A 6,850-nucleotide genomic window follows, 5' to 3' on the forward strand; every position below is an offset into this window, starting at 1 on the left:
TCAGGGGACCTCCTACCAACAGCCTCCAACCTTATTGTTCCCCAACCCCACACGGCCCGTTTCTATCTCCTTCCCAAAATCCACAAACCTGCCTGCCCAGGTCGACCCATTGTCTCAGAGATAATGGGAACTGCAGATGCTGGAGAATTCCAAGATAATAAAATGTGAGGCTGGATGAACACAGCAGGCCAAGCAGCATCTCATGACCCATTGTCTCAGCCTGTTCCTGCCCCACCGAACTCATCTCCACCTATCTGGACTCCATTTTTTCCCCTTTGGTCCAGGAACTCCCTACCTACATCTGTAACACTACTCAGGCCCTCCACCTCCTCCAGAACTTCCAATTCCCTGGCCCCCAACACCTCATTTTCACCATGGACGTCCAGTCCCTATACACCTGTATTCCTCATGCAGATGGCCTCAAGGCCCTCTGCTTCCTCCTGTCCCTCAGGCCCGACCAGTCTCCCACCACCGAAACCCTCATCCACCTAGCCAAACTCGTCCTCACCCTCAACAACTTGTCTTTCGATTCCTCCCACTTCCTACAGACAAAGGGGGTGGCCATGGGTACCCGCATGGGCCCAAGCTATGCCTGCCTCTTCCGCACCTACACAGGCCCCAAACCACACATCTTCCTCCGTTACATTGATGACTGTATTGGTGCCACCTCTTGCTCCCCAGAGGAGCTCAAACAGTTCATCCACTTCACCAACACCTTCCACCCCAACCTCAAGTTCACCTGGGCCATGTCCAACACATCCCTCACCTTCCTGGACCCCTCAGCCTCCATCTCAGGTGACCAGTTATAAACTGATGTCCTTTTCAAGCCCACCAACTCCCACCCACCCTCCTGCAAAAATTCCATCTCCTATTCCCAATTCCTCTGCCTCCGCCTCATCTGCTCCCAGGATGAGGCATTCTACTCCCGCACATCCCAGATGTCCACGTTCTTCAAGGACCGCAACTTTGCCCCCGCAGTGGTCGAGAACGCCCTTGACCGCGTCTCCCGCATTTCCCGCAACACATCCCTCACACCCCGCCCTCGCCACTACCACCCCTAGACGATCCCCCTCATTCTCACATACCACCCCACCAACCTCCGGATACAACGCGGCATCGTCCGACACTTCTGCCATCTACAATCTGACCCCACCATCCAAGACATTCTTCCATCTCCACCCTTGTCTACCTTCCCGAGAGACCACTCTCTCCATGATTCCCTTGTCCACTCCACACTCCCCTCCAACCCTACCACACCCGGCACCTTTTCCTGCAACCGCAGGAAGTGCTACACTTGCCCCCACACCACCTCCTTCACCCCCATCCCAGGCCTCAAGGTGACTTTCCATATTAAGCAGATGTTCACCTGCACATCTGCCAATGTGGCATACTGTGTCCTTTGTACCCGGTGTGGCATCCTCTCCATCGGGGAAACCAAGCGGAGGCTTGGGAACCGCTTTGCAGAACACCTCTGCTCAGTTTGCAATAAACAACTGCACCTCCCTGTCGCGAACCATTTTATTTCCCCCTCCCATTCCTCAGTCGACATGTCCATCATGGGCCTCCTGCAGTGCCACAATGATGCCACCCGAAGGTTGCAGGAACAGCAAGTCATATTCTGCTTGGGAACCCTGCAGCCCAATGGTATCAATATGGACTTCACAAGCTTTAAAATCTCCCCTTCCCCTACTGCATCCCAAAACTGGCCCAGCCTGTCTCCGCCTCCCTAACCTGTTCTTCCTCTCACCTATCCCTTCCTCCCACCTCAAGCCACACTTCCATTTCCTACCAACTAACCTCATCCCGCCACCTTGACCTGTCCGTCTTCCCTGGACTGACCTATCCCCTCCCTACCTCCCCACCTATACTCTCCTTTCCACCTATCTTTTTTCTCCATCTTCGGTCCGCCTCACCCTCTCTCCCTATTTATTCCAGAACCCTCTCCCCATTCCCCTCTCTGATGAAGAGTTGAGGCCCAAAACGTCAGCTTTTGTGCTCCTGAGATGCGGCTTGGCCTGCTGTGTTCATCCAGCTTCACACTTCGTTATCTAAGATTCAGAGTTCAGCCAGGTTGTAGCCAGGCATAAGTTAAAACTAGCAAGTAATTAAGTCAGGACTGAACCAAGAAATTAGCACTATTACAAACAAGCATATAAGTAAATGTCTGTTGTAGTTTGAACTCAGAAAATTCCTACTGTTAAAACAAATTCAAATAACTCACTGAAGCAGCAAAGCAAAATCATGAGTTTTCAACACCAGGCCCAAAGACTCAATACGATATCAAATTCAAAACGTCTCAATTGATTCCCCCGAAGAACACTGCTTGCCAGTTCACTTTATCACAGTGCAGCGCAATTGGATTTATTTTAGCAGCAGCTGGTTTAAAATAAAACTTGAAAGCAGAAAAAAAATACATTTATTCATTCTCACCGGTGGTGCAAGGGTGAGATTTTACAACTAGATTTTGCTCAGGTATAGAAATGTCATTTTTTCAATTATGACAGGCTCTGTCAAAGGTTGCAAATCAGTTTGAGTGATGTTCTGAGCCCAGGAAAGCCCAGTTAAATTTTAACAGGAACAAAAACAAAGTTGCTGGAGTTTTCTGATTGGGGCTGTTATTCTGGTCCAATCAAGAAGCCCTGGCTGACAGATAAGAACATGAGTGTTGCCGACTATCTGTCCCTCTCCTGCAGTAATGTTTGAGCCCAGGTGTCCTTGGTGAGGAAGCACATAGCGTCCACCAATACTCTTGATGCCATGAGGGAAAGGTGGGCACTCCAACTCTATTTTGATTTGAATCTCTACCCTCCCCCCTCACTTTGTTTTTCACGTAAGCATTGGCCCTGCTGGGCTTCGCTATTCCCTGGCAACATGGGTGGTTTTTCTGGTGGTGGGAATGTTGAGTAAAATTATTTTGCACATGGTGTTCTTACTGAGCCTCTGCACTTACACACAACGCGAGGAAAAAAAAGAACAGGAGCGCAGACACTCTGAGAGCTGTCTCTGAGGGAGCTGGATCAGTGTAAAGGAGTCTTCACGTGTAAATAAAGGGTGGCTTGGTGATGGGATACTGGCCTCTCCAGAGTTATGTCAGTGGCAATGAGAAAAAAGCATACTCCTGAAGAAATTCATTCTCAACAGTCATCTTTGATTTGGTGTCGGTGTATCTGGCATCATGCCGTTATTTGAGAAGCTTGACTCTTTCAACCCAGTTGCGGAATAGGCCCAGTATGTGGAAAGAATGTGTTATTTTTTCTGGGCAAATAACATTGGGGCAGATGAAATGCAAACAGTAATTCTCATGACAGCTTGTGGACACACAGCTTTTTTGGTTATTTGGAACTTACCTTTGCTTGAAGCACCAGATACCAAAACCTTCCACAAGTTAATGGATTTAGTTAAGGAATATTATGACCTCCTCTAATTCTGAGATGCTATCATTTTTACTCAGCAATTCACAAACAGGGGAAATCCATATCATGAATTTTGACTAGGTTAAAACGTCTAACAGAAGCATGTGACTTTGGTGAAGCCCTTAGTGAGATCCTGAAAGACTGTTTGGTATGTGGGATTAATGATGTAATGATGCAAAATTACCTTATACATGAAGCCCAACTGGTCTTCAGACAGGCACTACAACTGGCTTTATCGTTAGAAAATGCAGCAAGTGGAGCATATGAATTGCAGGGTATTCCAACGGAAGAGGACACCCTTGCCAGTTAGACTCAATGCAGGGAGAACCAATTGCATAGCCTCTGTCAGGATATATCCTGAACCAAGGGACTTTAGGTCAGCCCACATCCAAACCCCAAAACGAAGCCAAGCTTTGGCCAAACAGTTATAATTTTCTTCAGGATCTGGAATGACAAGCCATTGTAGTTGCTGCCAGTACTTGAGAGAGCAAAAAGGCCCCACTCAACCAAAATTGAGTAAGAGAACTTATAGTCTGGTATCCAGGGGTGTGCACACCCTGGAAAGTCCACCTACATCTGGTTTGGAACAGTTAAATTGCTTGACAACGTACAGATCAGAACCAATCAAAATAAATGTCTGTTTAAATGGTTAGAGATGGTAAGAACTGCTGATGCTGGAGTCAGAGATAACACAGTGTGGAGATGGACAAATACAGGTTGGGACTGAAACGTCAACTTTCCTGCTCCTCTGATGATGCCTGGCCTGTTACATTCCTCCAGCTCCACACTGTGTTATCTCTGTTTAAATGGTCACCAGGTTCTAATGGAGCTTGATACTGGCACACCATTTCAGTGATCGCAGTACCAGTTTTTAACAAAATTCACTTTGGACTCCAACCCTTAAGTTTGTGTGAGACCTTGGGTAGACTGAGACCCTATACAGGGGCACCTTTATAGATTAAGCATACTACTTTGGTTCCGGCCTGTTATGAGAAATGGTCGGTTCAGTTACCACTGATTGGATAAAAGGCCCGGGCCTGAGCTTGATGGGGCAAAATTGGCTGAGAAAGCTTCACTTCAATTGGACCAACATTTTTCAATTAGAAAATGGCTGCCTGAGTGAGATCCTAATTAAACACCCAAAAGTAGTTTTTCAGGAAGGGTTAGCGACTATTAACGGAGCCAAGGCCACCTTTCATGTTGACCAGGAAGTATTTCCACGATTCTGCAAGGCCTGCCCAGCGCCAATTGCCTTACGGGCAAAAGTAGATGCAAACATCAGAAGGCTGGAAAGTGAACAGCTCATCAAACCAGTCTGGTTTGTGGAATGGGCAGCACTGGTCGTATTGGTTGTAAAGCCTGATGGATCGGTTCACTTTTGTGTGGATTTGAATCAAAAGGTAAACTATTTTTCACAGCTGGATAAACACCCAAACCCGTCATATAGAGGATTCATATGCAAAACCAGCAGGGGGCTGTCCTTCACGAAGCTGGACATGGGCCTTGCGTACTTGCAATCGTGGTTGGATGGGGATTCCCAGAGGTATCACCAACTTCCTTTATTCATTCACAAGATGGGGGCGTTGCTGGCCAGGCAGCATTTATTGCTCATCCCCAATAGCCCAGAGGGAAGTTAAGAGTCAACCATATTGCTGTAGGTCTGGAGTTACATATAGGCCAGACCAGGTAAGGATGGCAGTTCCCTAACCTAACAGACATTAGTGGGTTTTTCCTGACAATTGACAATGGACTCATGGTCATTATTAGACATTTATTGAATTCAAATTCCACCATTTGCTGTGGGGGGATTCGAATCCGGGTCCCCGGATCATTATCTGGGTTTCCGGATTGACAGTCCAGTGACAATACCACTAGGCCATCACCTCCCCTTATGCCCATAAGGATTTGTGCCAATATACAAGACTGCCATTTGGGGTATTGTCGGCGTGTGCAACTTTTCAGCAGACAATGGAAAACATTTTACAAGGTCTAAACCATATCACCATTTATCTTGATGACGTGCTAGTAACAGGGAATATCAATAAGGAGGATTTAGAGAACTTGGACATTCTCCCAGGCTGGCATATGCCTTAGAAGGGATAAAAATGTGTTCTAGGCACTTACGTGACCCACCTGGGCTTCAGAATTGACACGACCGTGTTATACCTGTTGAAAGATAAAGTGAGGGCAATTGAAAGTGCCCTGACTCCCACACGTGTACCAGAGCTTAGGTCTTTCCTTGGGCTAGTGAATTATTATGGAAAGTTCATACATAACTTGGCCTCCATTTTTATCAACTCTTAAAAAAGGGTCAGCTTTGGGTCTGGTCACATAGCAAAGCTATAGCTTTCAGGGAAGTAAAGAAACAGCTATCATTTTATTGGCATACTATGATCGCAAGGGAGATGTGTTATTGATATGTGATGCCTCGCTGTATGGCATTGGGGTAGTATTAGCTCACAGATAGCCCAATATCATCTGCATCCAGGATTTTGGCTAATACAGAGCACCCATATAGAGATGGAAAGTTTGCTGGACATATTTGGAGTCAGAAAGTTCCACCAATACCTTTATGGATGTAAATTTGTAATAATAAGGGGCCACAAACCCCTACTAGGTTGACTTAAAGAGGACAAGGCAGTGCTGTCTATAGCTTCAGGCCGAAGTCAACAGGGGCTCTGACACTAAGTGCATATAATTACAAGTTGGAACGCCATCTGGGAGGCAAAGTAACAAATGCAGATACATAGAATTGCCTCCTACTGGCAGATACTAGATGAGTCCATCAAGACTTTAAAATTTTCTAGACACACTTCCAAACGCAGCTGACAATATCAGACTTTGGACTCAGAAAGATTCGGTCCTGGTAAAACTGAAACAGCTGGTGGTGATAGAGAAATCAAAGGGCTTTCACAATCAGTATTGAAACCTTTTTAGATCCGAGAGACCAGATCACCATAGAGGATGACATATTAATATGGGGAGCGTGAGTAACTGCCCTGAGCAAAGGTCAGAATCAGATACTGGCTGAACTCAATCAGTGTCATCCAGGGGTTTCCAAAATGAAGATGGTGATGACCAGCATTGGATGCAGACCCATGGAAATGGCTGGGTAAACTCTGAATTCAGTTACACATCAACTATTCAGGTCCTTTCATGATTTCAATGTTCTCAGTCATTGTGGATGCCCACTCAAAATGGCTGGATAAGCATTGGGTTCATTTCTCAAACATGGGGATGACGATAGAAACACCTGCGAGCATCTTTTGCAATTCACAAATTTCTGGAAATGTTGGTCACAGATAACTGGCCTTCATTTATCAGCAGGGGATTTGAATACTTCCTAAAGTGGAATGGTATTCACCTTGTAAGGACTGCTCCGTAGCATCCATCATCCAATGGTCTGGCAGAAAGTGCAGTCCAAACTTTGAAAAAAG

The sequence above is a fragment of the Stegostoma tigrinum genome, chromosome 10, assembly GCF_030684315.1.
Source record: "Stegostoma tigrinum isolate sSteTig4 chromosome 10, sSteTig4.hap1, whole genome shotgun sequence".
In the NCBI taxonomy this organism is placed as follows: domain Eukaryota; kingdom Metazoa; phylum Chordata; class Chondrichthyes; order Orectolobiformes; family Stegostomatidae; genus Stegostoma; species Stegostoma tigrinum.